At 36.2% G+C, this 26777-nt stretch overlaps 1 protein-coding gene and 1 non-coding gene across 6 annotated transcripts in view; both read left to right on the top strand.

The window, feature by feature from the left end:
- The window catches only part of ARHGAP24 (Rho GTPase activating protein 24), a 719869-nt gene that overhangs the window by 296045 nt on the left and 397047 nt on the right, over positions 1–26777 (top strand). The gene's annotated exons all lie outside the window — the stretch shown is intronic.
- LOC111773040 (U6 spliceosomal RNA) lies at positions 25058–25162 on the top strand. The gene has a single exon (XR_002807246.2). It is a non-coding gene; the product is annotated as a U6 spliceosomal RNA (small nuclear RNA).

The following is a 26777-nucleotide window of genomic DNA, read 5'->3' as shown; positions in this document are numbered from 1 at the left end:
GAAAATGTCATAATTACCAAAATTTCAGGCAAGGATAATTGTGTAATTTAGAAGAATTTGAAGGCATATTGTTGAAAATGTTATTTTAGAGGTTTTTAGCATATTTAAGGGAGCATGTTAAATTTCTAAGTGGAATTGTCATCATAATATGTAAATATAGTTAGCAACCAGGGTCACTTAACTTACAAATAAATAAATGCCTTATAGATGAGTCGGCAGGAAGAAAGGTTATTTTTCTCTTCTGTGGAGGAAATTTTCTAGATAATAAAATGAGACAAAATATTTAAAGAATTTGATTCTACTGACTTCTTTACATCAGAATGAAAGTTTTATAGGAAACAAGCATATCAATAAACACATTTCTTGTTGACCCTGAGCCTGTAATCCTGACATGATTACAGTATGATGGAATTGATCTTTTCATAGGCTGTTCATTTTCCTACAAAGGTGGTGGTGAACTACCCAATTCTGTGCCCATGGCTTATATTTGTGTATCTAGCTAGTCTTTTGGAGATTGGATAATTTATCAGTTATTACTCACAGGCTCATTTGAAGATAACAAAATTCTCTACATGTAGCCTAGTTTTGCAGAGTGTGGTTCACCTGTGTCAGCATTACCTGGAGAATTCTGTGGCAGAATCCTGACACCCTATTTTGGGCCCTTGAATCAGAATCTTCAGATGGGGCTACATTTTTACCAAATTCCCTGGTGGTCTAAAGCATTTGATATTTAATAACCATATTCTTGGCATAACTATTGTTCTTTAATATTGTGTCTACTATTAGTCTGCAACTAGTAAACATTGAAAACACACTGTATAAGATTTTAACCATTTAATTGATAGGAATTTAATTTAGTTAAATAAAGTTTCTATCACAGAACGAGAGAGTTAATAATAATAGTATTTATCGTCTATTGAATATCTGAACATAAAATGATGTCCTGTGGCTATTCGAGATCTGCAGTTGTCACAGCAGCCCTGTGTGGTAGATGATATTATCCCCATTTTACATGAGAGACAGGTTGGACAGGTTAAATAACTTGGATAAGGCCACGCTTACAATAAGAGGTGGCATTAGGATTTAAGTCCAAATATGGTTTAGTCCAGAGCCTATACTGGAATCACAATGGCACAGAGCCCATTTACGGGTTTGTAGCAATGCACAGGGCTGACGCTAGTTCATACGGCACCTTTACGTGAACTAGGAAAAGGCTCTTCATCCTTCAGAAAGATGCAGCCCGTGCTGGGGTGCATGAACAGAACATGAGGTAGATTTCACCTCTCCTCTCTCTCCACCAGGTGCCCCTGTGCAGTAAGCAACCTCAATAACTGTAGGAGGTGGCCTAGATGATGCTTTCAGTGAGAAACGTCTAAGGTTCTATAATATACACCTAATACCTTATAAACACAAAAAACATGTTAGCAGACTGAAATCCAGTAAGAGTGACAGGGATGAAGAGAGGGGAAAGCTAGGGGACAGCTTATTGATTGCTCAAAGCTGTTGATTTATTTTGATTGCGTTTGGGGTTCTTGTGAAACGGAGTGGCTTGACATTCCTATTTTATGATGGAGGTTGTCTGCATGATCTCGTAGCCTTTTAGCTAGAGTCCAGCATAGTTTGACTTGGTTTCATCTACATCTATACTGTATCCACTGTCTTACTAATATCCAAATTATGATGTCTTTGATGTCAAACTGCAGTAATATTTATAAAATATTCAAGATCCAATTGGACTTTTCCCCATACCTATGGTTTTATTAATAGTTTCTTATGCCCATGTATATTATTAACATTTAAAAAAAATAAAGCTTATGTTTGTGGCTCCTGCTATACTTTTACATTCTTCTCACACCTCTTCTAGCTCACTTTTTAAATATCTTACTATGTTTGATTCAAGCTTTCTTTATTCCCTCCACTGGGATTCATCTCAGAAAACCAAGAGAGGTTTTAATCATTCCATTTTTTAAAAAATCAGCTTGCACAATTCTGATGAATTTTCGGGAAAAAAAAGTCAGCATGGAAATTCATCAATTTCCTAGACAAAAACCATGGTTAAATCTTCAAAACATACTGCTGTTGGAGCCAAGGAGGTCATATAAATAAGCCACACTAATTATTCAGCATCTACTGTGTGTCATAGCCTGTCCTAGGTTCTTTGCATGTTTTTAGCTCATTAAATTTTATCAGCACAGTCAGTCTTTTGGAGGCTGCATTCCAGGGGAATAGGTGATCTTCTGTGGCTGCTTCAGGACAGACCTGTCACCATTGCTCGAAAAAAGCATCCCAGCAAATATTTTACTGTTAGTGCGTCAGCCATGGATGTCCACCTACACAGTGAGCCACAATCTGGAGTTCCTAGCGAGTTGCAGTGGGTGTTCCCTGTGTTCCTATTTTCTTAGAGGGTCACCCTTTTATTCTGTCCTCATTCTTTATGTTAGAAAAATGGAATCAGGTTTTTCATAGGGGCCTTCATCCTTCCCCAGGGGGCCTATTCTCCGAGGTGTATGCTTTTCATCTTTCTGTTCCATTTCCTTCCTTTGAAATAGAGATTATGGAACTGGAACATTCAGAGTTTGTTTTGATGACCTTGTATTGATGAATACTAACTTGACAGGACAGAGCATGAAATATGTTTTAAAGAGTTGTTTTCCCCCCTACACCTCAGTACAGCTTTCTTAAAATCAGATTATGAAATAAAAAGTAGTTGCCTGGGAAAACCTTTATGATTTTAAGTGTTAGATACTCATGGTATGGGGGCTATCTTGAAACCACAGTTGAAGACCACAGGGTTTCTGCCTGTATGAAGAGGGAAGGAAAACTCGTAGGATCGTTTTTCCTGATTGTTACGACTTAATGAACTCACTTTTATCTGATCTCTTTCTTAGGATTTTACTGGAGATTGCTTTAGATATCTGCTGAAATTTTGAAAGCAAATATCCCTTTAACTACTCTATCAAAGAACCGAGTGTCAGTAATGAATTTATGAGTCTCTTTTACAGAATATATACATGAGGAAAAATATCTTCCTATCTTTAAAGATAAGTAGTGCTCAGATTATTTATATTAGATACATACTTAGGAAGCAAATCTATTCTGTTGCGTTAAGATTTTACTTTTAGTATTACACATGGTTTAGTGTTACACATGATCTGTACATTTGTTAGGTAACTATTTCTTAGGAGTTCAAACTGTAATTCTATTCTTGGGTCTTATTTAAAGTTCACTCACTGCTTTGTCAATTGTGAGTCAGCAATATCTTGCACATTAGTCCTCTCAGGAGACGTGGGGTAGATCAATGGGATGTGTATCGGCACTCTGAGCTCCAGAGAAAGGTGTGATAGAAATATTAAGTTACTTTATTGTAGGGAAAGCTGAAGTGGGAATAGTTTCAGGATACATTGCTACCTTTTCTGAGGCTGTATCTTAACAATAATTCGTAATATAGAATACAAAGTAATTTCACATTTCTTATATTCAATATAACTCCAACGTATTTTCACTACCTCCTTAGAAGCTTCACTATTGATTTCTATTCAATTAGCAAACCCATTTTGGGCATTAATTAGGTGTCCAATATTGCACTAGGTAGAGTAGAGTATTGTGATGAACAGAGCTTAGTTCCTATATGGGAAGATAAGAAATGCATATTAATAACAAAAAGGCAAAATTAAAAGTTTTGAGCCATAGTGTTTCCATAAAAGTGTTATGGAAGCTCAGATACGGTAAGGTCACTTCCAACTTGAGGAAGCCCCTCTTCTGAGTGTCTCCGCATTGCCTGTCTCATCGCCTCGGAGACCTTTACTTTCATATGGAAAATTTTACTTGAGTGTGTTGATCTGTTTCACTCCTCTCTTCTTTTATCCCTTAGTTCTCTTCTTGTCCAAGGGAGGACAACTTAATGCTTTCTTTTGTACACTCATTCTTATACTGCTTCCCAAGCATCACTTTGAAAACAGAAATAATCTCTCTCAAACCTGCCAAGTACTTTTTTCTTCTATCTTTTAAATGCCTCCTGAAATTTCACCTCATGCATGAAATCTTTTGATTTGATCAAAGAAGTGGATATGGATTTTCCTACTGCTCATCACTGACAACAAACACCCAATTTCTTTTCCTGATTTCCTGAGACATATATTCAATAAGTTTGTTTAGTACCTGTTATGTGCCAGGAACATAAACGAGTGTGGAATGAGTTTCTCAAACACTGATGAAGGAGACAGGTGTGTAACAATAGGCTATGATATGACATGGTCGCTGCTATAATAGCAGCGGTGTTTGAGGTGAAGTATGAACACAAAGAATAGAATGCCTATCTCTGGGGTTGCTGAAGAGCAGGACTTCACCAGAAAGAAAAGAGAAAGAAAGTCACGAAAGGAAAGAACCAGTCTATACAAAGGCATAGAAGCATGGAAAAAGCTGTAGGTTTGGGTCAGGTTGTGGCAAATCCTGTATTCTATACCACGACGGCTGGGTTTAAACAAGATAATGCAAGTAAAGTGTTTAATGCAGGGCTTTATACATGGAAGGCACTAAAAATATGAGCTGTTTTTTGCTAAGAATACTGTTGCTTATTTTTAATCATAATAATCTAGAAAGAAATCAAGAGCCATTGGAAATTTTTAAGCAGAGAAATTATGAGTAGATATGCTACTGAAAAATGGCTCTGGTGCCAGTGTAGAATATGGATTGGAGGGAGAAAGATTGGGGGGTGGAAGATCAGTTAGCAATTGTAACCATAATGTAGGCGAGATGTAATTAAGTTCTAATGACGTGGGTGTGAGAATTAACCTCTCTATATCTCATTTTCCACATCCATATTTGTTGGAATTATAATAGCATCTAATTCATAGGATTTCCATGAGGATTAAATGAGTTAATGTTTTCAAAGCTCTTATAAGAGTGCCTTGTAAGCACTGTATGTGTGTTAAACAAAATTCTAATAGATGAATATTGCTTGTGTGTCTTGCGTATGCACAAGTCCTAGATTGTTGTCATTGGACATGAATTGTTTCTATGTCACATCCTCTGCTTAGGCAATAATAAAAAACTGTTCATTTCAGTTGATTATAATTATAATAATATTCAACTGGTACTTGTCTATTCAGTACTATCAAGGATAGAAACAAGTCTTGGTCTTCTGAATCAAATACGTAATAACACCTTAACTACTCTTCAGTCGGTTATCTTCGGTGATGGTAAAATCATTCTTGTGCATTTCATGTAGTCATCATTGTAGTATATCAGAGGTACAAATATTTTAAAGGTTATGTACACAGAAATATAAAGTGATTTTGTTGTTGTCATCGTTCAATTGGAATGAAATTTCTGACCAAGAAAGGACCATGAGCTACAGTGTTCTAGAGGCAGCAGTCATAAATCAAATTATAGGTATAGGCAAGTACCTTGTGATGCATAATTTTGTGGCATGCTACTCCTAAGTCTGATTAAATAAAGCACCTGTTTCTTTATAATTGAATTTTGTTTAATTTTGGATTCTGGAAAGCTTCCTTAACTTGGTCTAATTTTCTTATTTTAAGTGTAGGGTTATTACTGATTGAGAATAGAATACTGGTGAAACCTGTCAGAGGACTCACTCAAGTTCAATTGGCCTGAAATTCTGTGGGTCACTCCTTCTTTGGCTTTTCATCATCATTTAGATATTTTAAACCAGGTTTCTTAACCTTGGATTGATGACATTTTTGGTGAGGGCAGGGCTTTGTTGTAGGGGCCAACCTGTGCATTGTAGGATGTTTAGCAGCATCCCTGCCCTCTACTGGCTAGACACCAGTGGAAGTCCTTTCCCCACTTGTGAAAATCAAAAACATCTCCAGCTATTGCCAACTGTCTCCTGGGGAGTGGAGAGGAGATCGCCCTTAATTGAGAACAACTGCTCTAAATAATGATTCACGGACACTAAAAAGGTGTAATTTTCCTGAGTTGTGTATCCAAAATATCCATTTGCTCAGAGTTCTCAACAATTTCAGTTTTGACTAACCTTCTTCAGGCCACAGATTTATCTCTTGGGGCTAGTTTATTAAAAGTATTTTCTTTCAATTTATTTTACCGGCTTATTAATATTTTAGGTATCCCATTTGGAAGGTTTCTGCCAAGCAAAAGCTGATGTACCATCTGGTTGATTATGAAGCTAATTTCTTCATTTCTGTATTTAGCCGATGAATGTTGTGCTATTTTTTAAAAATAATCCCTTTCTACTTTATTTTGTTTCTTTTGAGAGTTGGTTAAGTCTATTCATATTATATTCACAATGCCAAGGCCTAGAGTGGCATTCAATTAACATATGTTGAAATTATGAAAAAACGGACCTCACTCTTGTGTGTATCTGTGGTGAAAGAATTACCTTTCAATTGCTTTACAAAAGGAATCTGCTTCTTAATTAAAAAAAAAAAAAAATGAAGTGCCATATACTCCTGCAGGCCTACTTAACAAGTTAACATTTTTCCAAGCTATTTTTCACTTTTATCAAAAAAGTAGGGGTCTAGTGAGTCTAAAAATAGTAAAAAAGCATTATATATGAAGCCAGTGAAGTTTTAACAAATGTATACTTCATTTTCTAAATAAATGAGAATCATGATAAGCTGCTCATTTGTCTTCACAAGGCAGTACTACCTTATTATCAGAACTTCCCCTCTGTGGACATCTGGTCTGAACTGTTTCACTGTGATTTTTAACTTTTATAGGAGTGTCTTCTTCATCCCCTTCACTAGTCCAGGGGGCTTGTTACTTTGGAAGTCTCCAAGAACACAATGTGTCAGCTCTCTCTACTGTACATTTCTGAGACTCTCATTTTGCAGGACAAAGATACTTGGAATGCATTTCTGGATTGTGATTTTCTGATAAGCACTCAAATAACACTTTATTGAGAAAATATAATATTGATATATTTAATACTGGCTTTACTAACTGTTCCATATGTAATATCTCTGTCCCCAAATAGATTGTAAGCTCTCTACATTAGAAATTATGTCTGATATTCTTTAACATTCCTTAGTATAAGACTAGAGTCAGAAATCAGTCAGAAAATCCAGATTCTCTTCCTGAATGGTCTTATGTTATGTATTTAAGTATGCAAGGGTCCCTAGGAAACTCATTCTAAAGGCTGAGATAGAGAGTAGGCACTTAGCAAATTTTGTCCAAAGAAATAATTTATGAGTAAATGAATATTAGGCCTTAGGTTTTTTATTTACATAAGTGCAGGGGTTATTTTCCATAATGAAAGTGATAGGGGGTTTTAAGAATAGCTGTTATGCAGTTTGGTAGTTTTCTATAATTTTCTAGAAACACGACTTACGTGGGCCAGATGGTTGGCTTCTCTTTCTGTGTAAAACTGTCTTTCCTTTCTCAGGGCATATGTGTTAAGCATATCAATGGGCCCTGTGTGTCAACTCTTTGATCAAGGCCCGCGAGTCCAGCAGCTGGCCTGACCCAGAGGTTAAAAACTACAGGACCAAGAGAGGAAGATAAAATGAAGATTTCAGTGAAAGAAATGCACACCAAATTCTGGGAGATGCCGTTATTGTTGCTAAGATATGTTGATGGCATATTTTGTACACCACTCTGTCCCCAACACTTAGAACAGTGTCTGGAGCATAGGAAACTCTCAGTGAATATTTGTTTAGAGAATGAACAAATGAGTGATCCAGAAGCACCTGAGTTCTCTAAGCCCAGGACTTTGATGGACGTGGTGAGTGTGTTGCAGGGATGAGGAGCGTGTTCCTATCACAGGGGACCTCCCAGGTCTAACTAGTTTGCGGTTTCTCCAAACCTTTGTAATTTTAGGCTGGGCTCATTGGAGGAAAGCAGAAGCATCTCAGTACCTAGTATTTTATTATTGGCCTTGAAATTTATTTATGTTTTACTAAATCCTTAGTACAGGTATTTCAGCTATCTTTGCTTCAAATATAAGATAATAACTATCCTGAGTATGTTACTTTGCTTTTTCATAAAATACTCATATTCATGGTTTGTTTTTGTTCTCACAACAATCCTATAAAATGGATTTTTATTTCCTCTATTTAACAAGTGAAGAAACAAAAGCTAAGTAAACTGATTTGTATAGGATCACTTGTACAGGCTAAGAAGGGCCAGTCCTGGGACTTCACACCCAGGCTTCTTAGTTCAAAGTCTATCCTTTTCCGTAGCATGCTGTACCAGTGACCAATTCCCATGGTTCTTTTTGTAATGAGCATCTAGTAACTATAGAGTCCTAAGTCTTGCAGGGCTCGTTAGGATGTACTGTCTCTATAGTAATATTGCAAAGCACAAATGTTTGCCAAGTTATAGTAGCAACTCAGGCATATGAAGTGATAATGGAGATGATGGATACCATTATTTTCAGGAATCAATTTTAAAGTCAGAATATGAAATGAATTGTGATCCAAAAGTTTAGGATGATGTGGTAGGAGATCTCATTGGTTCCTATTTTGTCTCTTTGTGAGTAATAGCGTTTCACTTAGGGTCCTTGCGGGAAAATAAAATTCACCCTTGATGGTTAAAATGAAGAGACTTTAAGGGATGAATTCCTTATCAGGACAAAGAAAAAAGAATGATCCTATGGGAGTGAGGGCTGTGGATGGCACATGGAGAATAATTAACACAAATACTTATACTGAGCATTGTGTAATTAATTTTTGAAACATTGTCTGTATCTATAATCATGTCTGTCTGTATAATTTTCTTCAGTTAGAGAGTGTATGGTACAATTGGAGAATAAACTTGCTATTATAAAAACATCATTCTTTATATCTATAGTTTGACCCTATAGAATTTAGTCTCTCTATGATAAAGACTATATAATATTTAATACAAAATATAATGTTTTGTGATTTTTGAAAGAGGGAACTACAAATACCATGATCACACCATAGACTTTCAGACGTCAGTTAGCATCTGACGACGGCTGTTCCCAGCACCCTATTATTTTCCATGAGCCTCCCAGCCGTTTCAGTCTTGCTGCGTGAGAACAAACTTTGTGCTATGACCACTCTAATCTTGTCACTGCTGGGAAGCCTCAACAAATCCTTAGTGTATAATGCTATTTTTATATTGTCCACTGCTTTCTGTCAGTGATGGAAAGCTTCTGAGTTCTTGAGTTCGTTCTAGTCACTGATCAGTGGCAGCTCTCAATAGGCAAAAGCCAATTCTGTCAACAAAAGGCACTGACTTAGAAGAGGAAACCTCTCTGCTAGGACCATGGGGTGACGCCTGCAACAAAGTCACTTTCAAGGACATGGCTGTGTGTTTTGCTTTCTATATGTGAGAGGTTCTAAAAGCCTAAACAAAATGTTCTACGACAGTCTGAGATAAAATGTATAGTGTTTAGTGGAAAGTTTAAAAAGTAGCTGCTAGTTAGATTTGTGTGTGGGTTTATAGTATTAATTCTCAAGTGAAATGTTTCCTCTTAATCAAAAAACCTCCGTATAAACTTTGGGGCGCCATCTTGAGGGAGGGGACATTTTTATCCTTTTCTTGTTGTTAATTTTGTCCGTAAAGAAATTTCCTAGTTTCTAAGATAAGTAAGTATACTTTAGTGAAATGCATTCAATATTTTTCCTACATTTTCCTTTTAATTATTTTTACTTTTGGCTTTAAATTAATTTTATTTGGACAATCGAGTTGCGTTGTATTCAGAGACCGTTTTATTTTATATGTGTTCAGGAATCAAAGTGTGAATGAGAATATTCTCTAAAATGAACTCTTTCCTGTTCCTCACCTTTGAGCATGTAGTTTGCAGTACTTAATAAGCTTCATAGGGTAAAGCATTCTACATTATTTACAGCATAGGGGAAGGGGTAGCCACCTTCATGACTGGGGTAGAATGTGGTGTTGAATTCTAGGGTGCTGCTTATATAATCTGAAATACATCTCTCAGCCTCTGTCTCAATTGTCACATACAAAAAAAATAAAGATGATGTCATTAGCAAATTTTGTGTTATTGTGAATATGATTATTATATGATTGTAAACATTATTGTAAATATCAAATCAGTGTACATTCAACTGGAATAAAACTCCACTAAACATACTAGAATACATGATGGTAATCTCTAATTTAAAATCTTGGAAAGATTTAAACTAAGTAACTAGCCTATGTTAAGTTGTTCTCTTCCAAGGAGACAGAGAGTGTATAGGAACTTTATAATTTTTAAGACTCTTTTTCTCAGTACAACACTGAGCTTGGCTGAACGTGTACACGAGAGCTTAGTCATTAGAGAACGAGAAATCTGCAAGTCTTGGACAAGGGAATAAGTGAGTGGAATGAAGCAGTTTCGGCTGCTTCACTTGGGGAAGTATGTCAAGCAGCCAAAACTAGAATGGATGTTATAGCAGAGGAGATATAGATATATAGATATAGATATAGATATAGGTATGGGTATAAGTATAGGTATAGGTATTGATATAGACATAGATGTAGGTATAGGTATAGATATAGATATAGATTAGATATAGAAATAGAAATAGAAAGCATTACCAGTAAGGAAAGACAAATTTGGTGGGAGTTGAAAAACACACCATGGAAAAGAAGAAAAGTCAGGAATAGTGTCTTCTATTCATTTGGCTCTCGATATGCCCTGTTTCATACAAATCACAAAATAATCAGCAAGTTTGGCTTTTGTAAATAACTTCCTTAAGTTACGAATAATTATAGCTTAATCCTTATGTTACGAATAATTTGTAATTATAAATAATTTCGCAGGGCTGGAAAGTGGCTGGCCTGGGATTCTCACGCAGATGAATGGCTGCATGAGCTGTCTGCTGGATGGCTAAAGTCCACCCTCCTGCCATCTCCTCTAGCAAAAGGATGTGATTGGGGACGACAAAAGGAGCCTGTGTGGTGACAGATCTGCCTGGTTACAGCTAGAGGGTGTTGGCCTATTGGCTGGGAGAGAAGGAAGTTGGAGAAAACTAAGAGGGATGGAAATATGTGAGGGTTAGAAGGAGGGTGGTAGGTAAAATTAGTGAAGAGTCCTAGAACCCAGGATCAGCTGAGTGAAATAGAAAGTGCGGTAGCTAGTCCTCACATTGTCCTAGTACTCAGCTATGCGTAAGATTATTTGCACAAAGCCTCGGGTTGCCAATTTCACACATGTGACATGAGTGGGATCATTCCTTTTGATCACGAAATCACTAGTGGTGGCCTCAGCATAGTAGGTGAAAGTAACTGAATAAGGGGACCCTGATTCTTCTCCCTTCAGTTCAAAACATATCTAACTAAGATCAGCTGGGCTTCCGTTGGCCATGTTTACAAGTCAAAGACAATAACCTCCCTAAAGCTGTGTATTTAATTAAGTGGATCTGAATGTCTCCCAAGACAAGGAGTTGAAATGTGTGGGACACACAAACAGTCTAACTCAGACTCCAAGTATGTTATTTCCTTGATCTCAATTGCAAAATATGGTTGTAAAATGCCTCAAAGTTAGACATTGATAGATTTTCCATATAATCTTTAGAGGTGCAACTATGCCGTTATTTGTGGAGCTCCATTTATTTCCTTATAGCTTGTGTGTGTGTGTGTGTGCGCGTGTGTGTATGTAAGATTGGCCCTGAGCTAATATCTGTTGCCAATCCTCCTCCTTTTGCTTGAGGAAGATTGTTGCTGAGCTAACATCTGTGCCAACCTTCCTCTATTTTATGTGGGATGCTGCCACAGTGTGGCTTGATGAGTGGTCCTAGGTCTGCACCCAGGATCCGAACCTGCGAACCCCAGGCTGCCAAAGCACAGCACTTGATCTTAACCACTATGCCACTGGGCTGGCCCCTCATTATGACTTAATAGATGGTAACACCTTTTTTGTTAAAGAGAAGGAAGTGAAAAAAAAGGCTGCAGTAAAAGAAAATCATTGAATTCAAAATGATTCCTCACTATTGCAAGTTAGACACAAAGTATTCTACTTATTGTGAAGAGCACATATTCAACTCTATAAATATAATACCACTAGTTGAAATGTGAGAATCTAATATATGGTAAATACTTAAGAATGTAGAAGTTGGCAATTACCATGTTATTGGTAACACACAAATGAATGAAAGTTAGGAAGGGCTCAGAGGAGATTTGGAGACAGAGATGAGTCCCTGATTACCTCATTTGACAATCCTAGTGATGATTAAAACAAAGGAACCCATAAAAGCTCGGAAAAGGGATGTGATTTCGTTATAGTGAGTAGTCAGTTCCAAAGCAAAATGTTGTCACATCTGAATCACAGAGCTCTTCTTATTGTCCATCAAATTCTTTATAACCTCCTTTCTCTGCCCGCCTCCCTCCAAGAAGAGACTAAGACAGAGTTTACAAAAGCTTCAATGACCTGGTTTATTGACCGTCTGTCTATGCATATGTCTCCTAGTCCCTCATGCAGTTTAAAAAAAACCTGTATCCCTCAATTATGGCTTTATTTCTCTATTTTCTTTACAGCTGATTTTCTTGGAAGAGTAAACTTGCTAGTCCATACTCACTGTCCCCATTTTTTCCATTTCCCTTTCAGTTCTGTTTCTGTCTCTCTGAAACTTTGTTTAAATCCTCTAGTCACCTCCAATCTCCAAACTTGGGGTCCCCTCTTCGGTTTCTCACCTACATAGCCTTGGTGCTTCTCTCTGTACATCACTCACTCTTGTAGTGTTTTTCTCTTTGACTTCCTTCATACTTTTGCCCTAAATACTGACTGTTCCTTAGCTGTCTCTTCCCTGCCTTCTCCCATCTCTCACCTCTGGAATGTTGAAAACAATGAAGAGCTCTCTTTTCAGCCTTCCCAGTTGGTGATCGCTGGTGTCTCATGGTGTTAATCGTAACATGTTTGCCATGACTTAGTTGACATTTCTAGTGTTCACTGTTTGCCTGTGTTCCATTCATTCAACAAATTTGACAACAGTATTTATTGACTACCTCTTATATGCCAGGCACTATTTCCATTGAAGCAATACAATCATGAACCTTCCTCCCACACAACGAAAGACATGGTGATTACTCCCAGAGAGCTTAAAGTCTACTCAGGTGACTAGACGTTAATAAAAGAACTGCACAAATAAATATGAAATCATATTTGTGGCAAGTGCCACATAGGAGAGAGAGATGGTGCTATAAACACTTAAAACTTTCTTATCAGGGAGATTGGCAAATGCTTCCCTAAGGAAGTTCATGGTTCAGCCTTCACTTATTTGGATAAATACTTGAGGATCACTGCGTCATCTGTAAATTGTTTCCAGATGACCCGGGCCTTGTTCGGGAGTGTAGTTGCCATATCCTGATGGCTGAGGTGCCCAGGAGTCCGATCTCCAGATGGGTGGGTTTTCAATATTTCCATCCCTAGTACAGGAACCCTATACTATGTCTCTAGCATAGGGTATGAAGATACATCAGATAATACGCTACATTTTATTTTTGCTCTGCACCTTCAACACGCATACCGTATAGGCCATACATACATACCAAGTACAGATGGCATATATGTTAATGATGGACACTTTTTCTCTAGATTAGGTATAATTTAACATCATTGAAAATATACTGGTATAGTGATTATCTTGAATAGTCCCTCACATTTTGTTTTCAAGTGTCTTCCGAATACCTTTGTATTACGTATTCAAATTCTGACCAGCACGTCTACCTAATAATAATAGATTACTGTTTTAGTGATTTCACTTGTAAACAAAAGGTGTGGAGGCTTTTGATCAAAAAGGAAATTTAGTGTTCTGATGCCAAAAATTATAGCTATTTTGCTAAATAAGTAATAGTAACTATGACAATAGATAGATAATTTTTGTGAATTTAAATTAACTACTGATCTTGAAGAAAGATGAGGAAGAGTGAGGAAGAAGTGCCTTTTGATAAAACTGTCAATGATAAATTACCATTAATGTGTTAACTTGGCTGATATGATTTGAAGGATAGTGCCTTTTTGTAACTTAAAACACATACACACTGAGGTGTGTGTTTGTGAATATTTTTAAGTTTGTAATAAGAAAAATATAGCTCATGAACATTTCAGATCATAGGTAATTTTATACAATGCCTTATCAAAAATCAATATATAAAGCCACAAGAATTTACTCTATTCCTATTATGGACAATATGAGTTGAGGGCCGTGGTATTCCAAGCACATTTTGTGAGATAGAGCCTCATTACTTTTTCCAATTTACTCAAAGAAAAATTAATCCAGAGAAGGAAAGTCATCTTTACTGAAGTATGTGCTATATTAGATACTCTATATTCTGCTGTTGTTTGGTTTTCAGTTTCTTTATCATTTACATTTCAATCATTGGACAAGCACATATTGAGTACCCACTTCCTGTTCAATTCTGGGCTATGCATGACGGGCTTATAAGACACAATCCTTGACCCTGAGAAGTTTTCCATCTGGTTGGTAAGATAAGGATCAAGCCTAAGACACAATTAGAGAAAAGCACATTGACTATTGATGCAGGATCTCTCCTCTTGGGCCCAGCCATTCGTACTCCAACATTATTTTTTCCTCTTTTCATTATTGACTGTAGTCCAGGGCAGAAGGTATCTATTTTGAGCAATGGAAATATAGGACTTCTCTGTGAAAGAACGTGAGCAAAAAACAATTTAACTGTAAAAATCCATGTAGATCTGAGAGATTCCTGTAGGGAAAAATACATTTCTAAATGTTGATAGTATTCTCTAGGGTTGGCTGGGTTCTAACAGCTAGAAAAAGTATTGCTTATTTGCGTTTTTAAATACTTCTTTTGCCCATGTTTACCTGTGGCATCTACAATTGCAGAACACTTTCTTCAGGATTATCACTAACTCTCGGAGTCACTAAGTATGTTTTGCTGCAAACTGCAATGTTGTCTGGTCATTAGGAGCCAGCATATCACTGAAGGAAAATATTTAAATTGTTGAACTTGTATCCCTAGAGATTGATTTACATTTTGGGAATTAAGAAGCTTAAAAATAGTCATTCAAATGTAATCAAAGAAAGCATAGCTTGCGATGTGTACATTTGTATTTTGGTGTCACTGTTGTCCCCACTGAGTTTTGATGGATAGGTACTTCTTTAAAGGTACAGATATGTACAGATCTGAAAGGTGACTTGATAATTTAGGGAAGATACACACTTGGGGAATAAATTTAGCAATCTAAGCAAAAACTGAAAACAAAAAAAAACACCCCAAAACAATAATTCATGCTGCAACGGGAAAAACAATTTATGTTTTGTCCTGGTGACCGTTAAAAATTGAGGGGGAAAAAGCCCAATAACATTCTGGCAGGTTTGTCCTTTCTAAGAATTACTTTAGATACTAAGATCTGAAATATTTGCTCAACTGTTTTATTATCACGGCTCAAGAAAGAAAGCAGAAAATTGGTCTCTCTTTTGTGCAAATAAACTTGTCTATAAAATACTATTAAAGGAACAATGTATTTTGAGTACTCTGTGTTCGATGTTGATTATTTCCATTTTAGTATTTTTGACTCTATATTATGTTGAATCAGATGATATTGCCATTTTTCCAGGTCAAAATCTATCAAATGTCAGCAATTTGGTGTGGGTCAACCTAATCAGGAAAATGAGGGACAGGTGATTGTATGTATGGTGTGTGTTCAGTGATTTATGTATGGTCAGTTCTGTGATTTAATGTTTGAGGTCATATAGCCACGATGACTTAACAAACTCTTTCGAGAGCGTGGTATAAGTACAGAAATGTGTGCACCAATTTAGTTATGGGAAATATTCAAATTCAATAATGTTTTATATCAGGCATCAAATAGCTTCTGAGTTTATAATGGAAAGTTGATTTTATTAAACATGATGAAGGACAAATATTGTAAATATTGGCATCTCAATTTAATTTGCGTTATTAATGACTTTTGGGTCTTGATGGCTTTTGCAAAGAGTTTTGCTTCCGCGTTCCCCAAATTATTGCTAATGAATATTTAACCCATACAGTCATTGAATTTGTAGATAATTAGGGGATGTGTAAATGGTAAACATATCACAGAATATGAAAGTTTACTTACAAAATGAGAAGATATCTACCCCTGAATATAAATCCTGGCACAGTCTCTTAATATCTGAACCGAAAATATTTGGCTTATCTATATAGCAAAGCTATAAGTATAAGACAATTTTTTTTGTTAAGAATGAAGATAAAATCTTTTCCTGTATGTTCCATTGAGCAGATGTGGGAATTATTTTCCTTATTTCCAAGTTTTAGTTAGAAAAAATGAAGGATAACATGATAATATGTAAGAATGAGACAAATTTTTTCTTACAATTTAATATATACTAAGATGACAAACCATTTATAGCTTTATTTAGATCTACCGTCTTTTTCAAAGAATATTTTAATGTGAGTTAAGTAATTGAAAAAAATGGCCATCATCTATAAAATAAATTAGAAAAATCACACCAAAGTATATATTAAGAAGAAAGGGTTTGAAAATTCTCTTATAAATGGAAACTAAACCTGTAACTTTTGCTCTTTTAGGTTTTGCTAGCCTAAATTACTACCTAATACAGCCCAGATGTTTTCATTAAACTTAAATTGGTTAAGTGAAAGGAAAATCAGAAAAAGTCCTTGCAACTTTCAAATTTGAAATATTTTTCTACTGTCTTCATTCTGAAGATTTACTTGAAAAATACTGTTTCTAAAGTAGTTAACTAGGTTTATGATACGGAAAAGAATGTCTTTTCAAATAATCTTATTATGATTGGCAAAAATATTCATCTTTTTAACAACTCGTCATGTTATTAAAACTAGTCTGCGTCAAAATAATTTAGTATCTAGAGAATTTATTTTCTTAAATACAGATTTGTAATTGCTCCTTGATATTCACATGTATTGATATTTATAAACAAACACAATCATAAAATTTTTAGAAAGTCTAATATAATGGCATTTCAAATCAACATAGGACAAACAAGAATATTTAGAGGTACATTTTAAACATTATTAATAATTCAATGCAACCAACCTTTCTGAGTACCTACTAAGAATATGCAGTTGGCTAATTTCTTCTCAGCAGTCAGCAAGATAGATGAATAAGACATAATCCTTGCCCTTGAGATGATAAAGATCTAGAAGTTATGATCAGCATGTTTTTATTTTTATATCAACTTTATTTGGGCATAATTTACATACCCAATATGTACATACATAATTTACATGCAACTTATATACACTTTTATGTGTACATTTTGAAGAGTTTGACAAATATATACATATACCCTTATAACCATCACCCTATGTAAAATATATAATATTCCCTTCACTCTGGAAATGCCACTTGTGATCCTTTATAGTCACCTCTGGCTTCAGACAATGACTGTTCTGATTTTTTTTCCCACCATAGACTAGTTTTGCCTATTCCGGAAATGTTATATGAATGAAAACATATAGTTATTAGGAGACAGTTTTCCATGAGTCTTTCATGATTCTGTGTGTCCTATGAGCTGAGGTACTGACTACTTTTGTTCAGGACTATTTTTCCAAAGGTGTTTGTATAGTGAACAACCTTGGAAACTAGAGATAATGTCTTCCTCCCGAGAAAAGGGCAGATTTGTTATTGTGCAGTGTACTAAAGATAACGTGTCCCTCTGGGCAAAGCTCAGGTAGGCTTACTGCCTATTATAATAGATTCAGGTTTATGAAGCTTCCAGGTTCCTCTCCTGAACACAACCACCTGTTTGTGCAGGTGTGATACTCTGGCTAATCCTATTGCTGTGTGTAATAAAGTCCTTTGTCTGTGACCGAGGAGTCTCATGTCTTCTGCCAGCATCCATGAGACTTAAAAGCTTGCATATTGAGTAAAATCTCAGATCCTTTACAGTTCTTGACAACAGTATGTGTTCTTTTGTGTCTGATTCTTTTAGCTTAGCATAACGCTTTTGAGAATTACCCATTAATAATTAGTTCCTTTTTATTGCTGAGTTGTACTAATTGCACAATTATATCACAGTTGGTTTATTTGTTTACTTGTTGATGCACATTTGTGTTGATAGCAGTCTAGAAGTTATGATCAGCACATTTTCTAAGTAGTAGTTATTATACCATGTAATCCAATAGAGATATTTATAAAATGCTATTGCAGTACAGAAGAAGGGATAATTAATTATGCAAAAGAAAACTTCACAGAGGAGTTGACATTTGAGCTGGACCTTGAAGAATGAGTCTCTACTCTTCTTGAGAGTATAGAATGCCTGATCTAGTACCCTATTAGAAATAAACCAGAGTTCTATTCAAATTTCTAGTCTTGGAATTTTATATATCTACTTCTATGTGTAAGAATTTTCTCTTTTCTTTCAAAAAGTTGTATGCTTCATTTGAAAGTGAGAGAGGTGACTCTTCTATTTCTAAGCATCCTCAAACTTCTATTTAACTCTTCCTTCACGTCATCAGCATCATCAGTCACTAGTGGCACTGTTAAGTTTTGAGGGATTAGTGAGGTGTGGCCCACCCTGCCCCATACTTAATAAATGAATGATAGTTAAGATGGCTTATTTGTGTTTTCCCAGTCTTATGTAGAGGATAAGTAAGAGCATCTTTAGGAATTGTTGCTATTTTTATTCCTTTGCAACCTACAGTCTGCAGAGTTGTTTGGCACCTACAGCTTCAAAGCCAGTTTTCTGAATCTCTGGTCTTCCCCCTAAGCAGAAAGCTGCCCTACTTTGTCCTTCTCTGATGTAAAAATCTTGAAGCAGCTGCTGCCTGGCCTGTGATCCAGCCTTCATCCTCTCAGTACTCTTGCAGGAGGCAAGTCCTGGTTCAGAAGGGTTTGTTGTTGACAAGAGATAGTTCCTTACATTTTGACTAATCATAATCCTTGAATCTTTGCCTTTTGTAATATTTGTGCTTTGAATAAAATGGTTCCCTTAAGAGACATTTCTTTGGGTCTAACTATATATCTAATGTTAAGGGGCCCCTCAAAGACATAAAATACTTGGTATAATTTTATAATTTATTAAAGAGATAAAAGTAGCATATGTGAAATAATTAATAGCTAATTATGTTACTGACAGTAAGTACGTTGTATTAATTGGTCATTGAGAGGCATATAGATAGTGATTGAGTGTAGAACCAATCTGCTTGATTTGACTTCTGGCTCTTTTCTTTACCAGCTGTGTGACCTTGCATGAGTTACTTGACTGCTTTGGACCTTCTGTAAAATGAGGATGATAATAATAGTATCTATTTCACAAGGTTATTATGAGGCTTATGTGAGTTAAAATTTATAAAATACTTATGACATTGCCTGGTGCATAGTAAGTAATATATGCCTTTGCTGCTGCTGCTGCTGCTGCTAATGCTAATGATTATTTTAGTTGAGGTAAGTTTCAAGAACGAAGAGGCAAGACTAAGTTCCGTGTGTTTGCGTTAAATTGATTACACAGGTTTGGATGCCCAACTGCTTCCTAGGATGCTTGTTGGGGAGTAATGAACAATAAATTGAAAGGTAAACTGGGTTAGATTATGACACCTTGAAAATGAGGCTAACTTTAAACATGATGCGCTATGCAGTCAGCAGCTGTTGAAGGTTCTGGACTATATAAAATACACGTTTGAGAATTATCCATCTGGCAGTCGCACAGAGAGAGGGGCCCTCAGAAGCATGAAACTGGGGATGAGAATGAAATCATCATCCAGATGTGAGGCAAAGGGGTGAGGGTGAGAGTGGAACAAAGCTGGTCAGGATAGAGGGAATGGAGAGAACAGAAAAAAGAATATCCTAGTTGTGGGAGCAGGAAGAATGTTATGATCAACTGTTAGTATAGCTGGGAAAGAGAAAATGGTGATTGAGTTGATCAATCAAATGATGATTATTTACCATTCCGTTAATGATAAAAATACTAACTGACCTTATAAAATTACAAGTTTCTGAATGGCTTCTGGATCTCAAAGCAAGCCAGAATTGTGTTTACTATAGTTTTGATGATGAGTATGATTATTTTTTCTAATTAATTGGAAATTGGCCATCTGTTCATTGTATAAGAGACAATAATACGAGACTTCATATTTGATTAACCTGAGTGTTTCTTTTCATACCCATGTTGGAAAGCAGAATTTTTCTACGATCTTTACACTTTATTTTTCTTTTCACTCTAATACTTTAATTTAAGCTGTGTGAATACTTGGACTTTTATAAGTGACCCTTCATGTAACGTCTCGAAATCCTAATGTAGCTCTATGAAAAGTAAATACTGTTAGAATATTTCCCCAACGGCCTGTTAATTTTGTTTTATACATTTTTATCAGAATGTTAAGCTACAGTGTAATAAGTATTTAAGTGCCTACTCTTTGTTCTATTATTACTTGATTCATTCCTTCGTTTGGGGGGGATACTAGTAAGTATAAGATGATGATGTAAGTATGAAGCAGTGTAACTCAGTGGGAAAAAAACCCTTCAAGATCCAGAGTGAAAAAATACGTGCTCAGATCCTTGCTGCGTTTATGGTTTGAGCAAATCGCTTTAGCCTCTTGGATGGTATATACAGCAGGGACATCAGCTCTACTTTTTAAGGATTTTGTCAGGATTATATGGAATTATATGGAATTCAGATTATATGGAATTTATGAGAAGTCCTACATATAAATATTGGTGATTATTATTTTTTGCAAGATAATGTGTCAGACATGTTAAAATACGATGGATTCCAAATCTTAACTGTTGCCATAACTCCCTGTCTTCTGCTCTCTCAGATAATTCCATTGCCATTTAAAAGTACCCTTGCTTAACAGTTGTTCAACTTTATTTTTCCCTCAATCCAGATCTTATGAAAGGTGAGCTTGAGATTTGCGTGAGTAATTTTCCAGCATCTAGGGAGGCCTAACTGAGCTAAACAGGTGACTACAGACATTGGCACCTGGACTGAGGAAACACGTGTTAGTCATGCTGTAATGAAATTCTTAGGACTTATAATTTTGTACTTTTCCAACTAAAACGACACAGTGCTCTATAATTTCTTTTTGTTAAAGGCAAAAGGGAATTTGTCACTTTCACTGCTAATTTTTTCTTCATGAAGGACCAAGCTCGTGAGCCTTATTTTTTCCCTCTGGGTTCCAAATACCAAATGTGCCGCAGCATGGCCAGCTTTTATTTGCTGGCCTCTGTGAAGGGTGAGCTAGCGGCAGCTTCTGAGCTTTTTCACCTGGCAGCTTTCAAGCTGCTAAAGGGGAAAGAGCTGCAAGTCCATGTGGCAAAAGGTTCAATGGAAAGGTCTGCCAAGTCTTAGAATTTTAAAAGTAAAACTCAAAACTAAATATATGTGTATAAATATCAATATCGAGATTATATTAGTGATAGATCTGGAAAATGAGGCACGACCTATATATGTGTGTATATATATACACACACACAGACATCTCTCCAGGTATTAGAATTGGTGTAAAGAATAAATAGTTTTATGACTCACATGACTTTTTCTCGTGGAATATTTGAAGTCATGGGCTATTCTATGCTAGGGTTTATTTTTAGGTAATAGTCGAGAGGCAACGTAGAGAAGTGATTAAGAACACAGTCTCTGACATCTCTACTTCTAGTCTCAAACCACTGGATACATTCTTGTCTTTCCATTTCCATATTTTTTAACTTTCTTTTTCAACAGTGAGAAACCTAGCTTCCCATTGTGTTCAACACATATATTAATTTGCTCACCTTGGAACACACTGAAGGTAATTTCAGAATTGCTAACTCATACCACTGCAAAAAAGCAAGCTTACTAACTAGAATTCAATATTTTTCACAATCTTTTGGAGTGAAATTTATTAGAACAACATAATTTGTGCACAAATCTGAAGGGTACAGTTCATGAGTTTAGACACATGTCTATGCCCATGTAACTCAAGGCATTTCCATCACCTTGGAAAGTCCCCTGTGCCCTTTACCAGTCAATATCCACCCCCGCAAGAGTGGCCATTTTTCTGATTTCTATCCCCAAAGATTGGTTTGGCCTATTCTAGAACTTCATATGAATGGAATCCTGGAGTGTATAATCTTGCATCTGGCTTCTTTTACTCATTATAATGACTGTGGAATTCATCTGTGTTGTTATGTATATGTATAGTTTATTTCTTGTTATTGCTGAGGAGTATTTCACTGTAGGTTATGCCACAACTTGTTTACCTGTTCACTTGTTGATGGGCATCATTTGAGTTATTTCCACTTGGGGCTAATATAGATAAAATGACTATGAACATTTCTGTACAATTAATTTTGTGAACATATGGATTACATTTCTCTTGGTTAAACATGTACAATTGAGACTGCTAAGTCATAGGTAGGGGTATGCTTAATTTTATAAGAAATTGCCAAACCCTTTTTTTTTTTTGGTGAGGAAGATTAGCCCTCGTCTAACATCTGTTACCGATCTTCCTCTTTCTGCTGAGGAAGATTGTTGCTGAGCTAACGTCTGTGCTAATCTTCCTCTATTTTGTAAATGGGACGCCACTACGGCATGGCTTGACGAGCAGTGCTAGGTTCATGCCAGGGATCCGAGCCCAGAAACCCTGGGCTGCCGAAGAGGAGTGCGTGAACTTAACCACTATGCCACTGGGCCAGCCCCATAAATTGCCAAATCTTTTATCAAAGTGGTTATACCATTTATGCTTTCACCAACAATGTATGAAAATTCTGGTTGCTCCATATCCTCGTCAACGTTTGGTGTTGTCAGTCTGTTTTTAAATTTTAGCATTCAAACGTTTGCGTAATGGGGTCTCATTGTGACTGATATACATTTCTCTGACATCTAATGGTGCTGGGACTTTTTCATGAGATTATTGGATATTTGTATATCTTCTTTTGTGAAGTATCCAATTTTTTTTTCCCATTTTCTAAGTTAGTTTTTGTGTTTTTTTGTCTTTTTGTTATTGAGTCGTAGGAATCCTTTATATATTGTGGATGCAGGTCTTTTGACAGATATATGTTTTGCAAATACTTTCTGATAGCCTGTGGCTTTTCCTTAATGATATCTTTGGATGAGCAGAAGTTTTTACTTTTTATAAAGTCTAAATTATTAATTTTTATGGTTATTACTTTATCTCTTTTAAAAAATCACTTTCTTCCCCCAGGTTGTGATTTATTCTCCTCTGTTTTCTTCTAGAAGTTTTAGCTTTTACATTTAGGTCTAATACCCATCTTGGATTTATTTTTGTGTCTGATGTAAGATAGGGGGAACTCTATGCATTATAAACCTAGATTTTTATTATTTTAAAGAAAATTTTCCCAGAAATATTTTCATTAAATATCGTTCCATTGTATTAATAAAGACTCTTTTGAGTAGCAAGTGATTAAAACCAACTCCAACTAAATTAAGTAAATTGGAATTTATTTGCTGGAAGGATAATACATATCTTGCAGGATCAAAGGAAGATACGCGAAGGCCAGGACTTCAGGAGCTTTCACTAGGCTGGATATTCCAGGTCTCTATCCATTCTTCTCTCACATCTGCTTGCCTCTGCGTAGCTTCATTTTGCAGACAGCTGTCTTCTCTGGGGCAGGGGAGGTGAAAGCTGTCAGCCACAGATGCCTGTCTTTCTAGTGTCTCGATAGTTGTCCTAAGGAAGGACTCCATTTGGTACTGCTTCAGTCAAGTGCCCACTCCCTGGGCCCGTCCTGTTGCTAGGGAGCTCAGGACATGTGTCAATCAAGTCCAGGCCCACCCTGTGGCAGTGGGACGGTGCTACCAACTGAAACACTATGGCGTGAGGAAGAGAGGGGTCCCCAAAGATAGAGGTTTCTGGACAGTCCACATAACATAGGTCCCACCAAACTTGCTATTTTCTTAAAGTGGCTTTTTATGTATAGAATTTATTTATCTTTCACTGAACTGCTAATTAAATATATTCAGGTATAGTAAAGCTAGGTTTCTATTCAGCTTATCTAAAACTAAAGTGTGAATTTAAAATTAGATATTTTGGAGAACTAAAATGTGTTCAAATTATATGAGAATAATGACACCTCATCAAAGATCAAAGTTTAACACATCAAAGCCCTTCATAACGTGAATGATGCTGAGTAAAGTGGAATAGCACTCAGATTTTTTTTCACTTTGACATCTCCCACTTTTCCTATAATTCTAATTTAAAAATTGTGTTGTCAGTACCTTAATACAATAAACCATTGGGAGACCAATTGTGGTTCAGCGATTAAGACGAGATTTATATACTTAGAGTGCCTAGTAATTTTCCAGAGCTTATAAAGAAAGGCTGATGATCTTCAACCCACAGGATTAACTGACGAAGAACCAGTCCTTGTTGGAAATCATTAAGTACCTTAAGGCTTGCATTTGAAGGAGAAACCCTGAGAGTTCATTGTAGACAAATGACTGTCTCAGCCAAAGTTACCTACTTGTAAAGTATTTTCTTTGAAGCGTGGTTGAATTAAAAGCTGGCCCCATAGAAAGCCTTGAAATGATAATGTAATTGACAAAATGTCTGATTTTCCTGGGTTGGACTCACTGAAGGAATCTGACATTAAAAGTATTCTTTCAGACAAGCTTTTATCTAAGCTTAAAAATATGACCATCAGTGGACAGAGATGGAGGAACTCTATAAATGATAGGTCCAGGGGTTATTTCCCTATCGTGAGAGGAGGACTCAGCTGGGAACACTCTCCCCACCTAAGCCTGACTGTTTTTCTCACCATTCTACTTACTTCAGCCTCACTCTGCCCACTCTTCCCATTGTGTACAAAAGGTCTCCTTCATTGCAGCCATTGTTCCCCCATCCTTCGGATATTATAATCCCCTTACTTTTCAGGTTTAAGTGTGGCAAACCTCTTTTCTTTGTTCCTTGAAACAGCTTTTCAAAACTATGTTTTACTAATGCTATGAGTGAAGGAAGAGAGAGACACACAAAAGCTTAAACATTGAGATGTTTATAAAATCAGCTTTCTGATCCTATTTTTCAGGGTCTCATCATAGATTGGATTAATTAATATAAAGTAAGGGACATCCAACTCCTGTATCCTTTTCCCTGCTTCAGATATGCTTTCTTTGTTCTTTGTGGCCATGTGATGCAATGATAGTTGTCATCTTAGAGCTCTCAGCATGCTATTAGTTCTTTCCATTAAGAGAAGTTGACTTTCATGCTTGGTTCGGCAGCACATGTACTAAAAGTGGAAAATTACGGAAGATTAGTGTGACTCCTGCGTTAGGATGACATGCAAATTCGTGAAGCCTTCTATATTTTCATACATAATGTATATAATGGACAGCATGGTGACTATAGTTAATAATACTGTGTTGAATGTTTGAAAGTAGCTAAGCCAGTGGGTCTTGGTAGTTCCCATTACAAGAAAAAAATTTTGTACCGAGGTATGGTGACAGATGTTAACCGGATTTATCGTGGTGATCGTTTTGCAATATATGCAAATATCAAATCATTATCTCCTACACTTGAAACTAATATAACGTTGTGTCAATTATACTTCAGTAAAAAAAAAAAAAAGGAAAAAAATTGTGACTTTCTCTTCTCTTCCTATTTCAAATAGCCATCTCTCTTGGGGAGCACCTGAGTTTCTATTTTATGTTAGAGGAATACCTTCAGTTCCTGCTTTGTTTATAGAATCGAGGTAACAGAGTCCCTCTCTCCTTTTCATAGGTGATTGATTGATGGTGACTGTCTAGAGTGTTGTACTGGGAAGGCATCTGGGGATGTATCTAGGTTCCGCAGGATAGAGAACTGTGATTAATTAATAATGTCTGCCGTGAGTTTGAAGAGCAGTAGTACAATTACCATGTAGCTGTCATTTCTCTCTTAATCCCATCGCTGGTAAAGTATTCGTTTTGATTTGATTTTGTTTCTACTTAGGTTATCATCACTGGGAATTCTGAGGGCTCTTGTTTTTAACTTGGCCCTCAGATAGTGATGTGATGGTGGGGAACACATCTAAGTGTATATTAAAATACTTTTCTCCCTTTTGAATTAAAGCCTCCTTAGGAGGGAGCAGTTCTCTCTACAAAGTGTGAGGTGTTAAACATGCAACAAAAACAAAGTGAATACTTAAATACTTTTTTTAGGTCTTTCATCCCATTAAGTCATTTTAATTTTTTGCCTGATGAATATGGAAATATTGACGCTTAAAAGATAAAATGTAGATTGACATTCTTGATCCATCCCAACATATACACAATTTTCTATTATTGTCTATTCTCTGATGTTTTGGACAATTTAATTTCAAATGAATCAAGCTACAGGATATTTAGTGTTTCCTCAGGAAAATAACTGCACGTTTACAAAATTACTGCTGTTGAAGATCCCCCAGAGATGCTCTTCTGGTGACTATTTTAAACTGTATTCATGACTGTTGTACTTTATTCAATTCCCCTGTTAACTTCACACTTAAACACTTCAGTTTTAAGAAAAAATGTTTCTTTATTTTTAACCTGAATTATGATTAAGAGTAGCAACCAGTGAGACAAATGGGAGTTTTCTTTGCTCAGTAGTTTCTAAAGTTCCGTTTAGCTTTAAGCCACTAAAAGCTTAGAGGGTTAGATTTAGATGGAAGTCCTTGCATTGGTGTCCAATAACATCAAATGTTTTAGGAATGTTGCACTGTGCTCTGGGGAGCCATGAGGCCTATGGGGTCAATTCTAGTTGGCCCCAAAGGCTGACTGATGCGTTTGTTCGTTTATTAATTCCTTCATTCATTTACATTTATTCAACAAACCTTTGAGTATTCAGTATATGCTAATTAGTCTGGGCTGTTCCAGGGAGCCCATTTCCTCGGTGGGTTATGGTATGGAGAACTGAAAAGTTATAAGCATATGGCTCACATGTGATAAAGCTTATGTCCAGAGTGATAT

The sequence above is a fragment of the Equus caballus genome, chromosome 3 (genome assembly GCF_041296265.1).
Source record: "Equus caballus isolate H_3958 breed thoroughbred chromosome 3, TB-T2T, whole genome shotgun sequence".
In the NCBI taxonomy this organism is placed as follows: Eukaryota; Metazoa; Chordata; class Mammalia; order Perissodactyla; family Equidae; genus Equus; species Equus caballus.
Note: the sequence above shows the minus strand (reverse complement) of the source record. Positions and strands in the feature narration are given on the sequence as shown.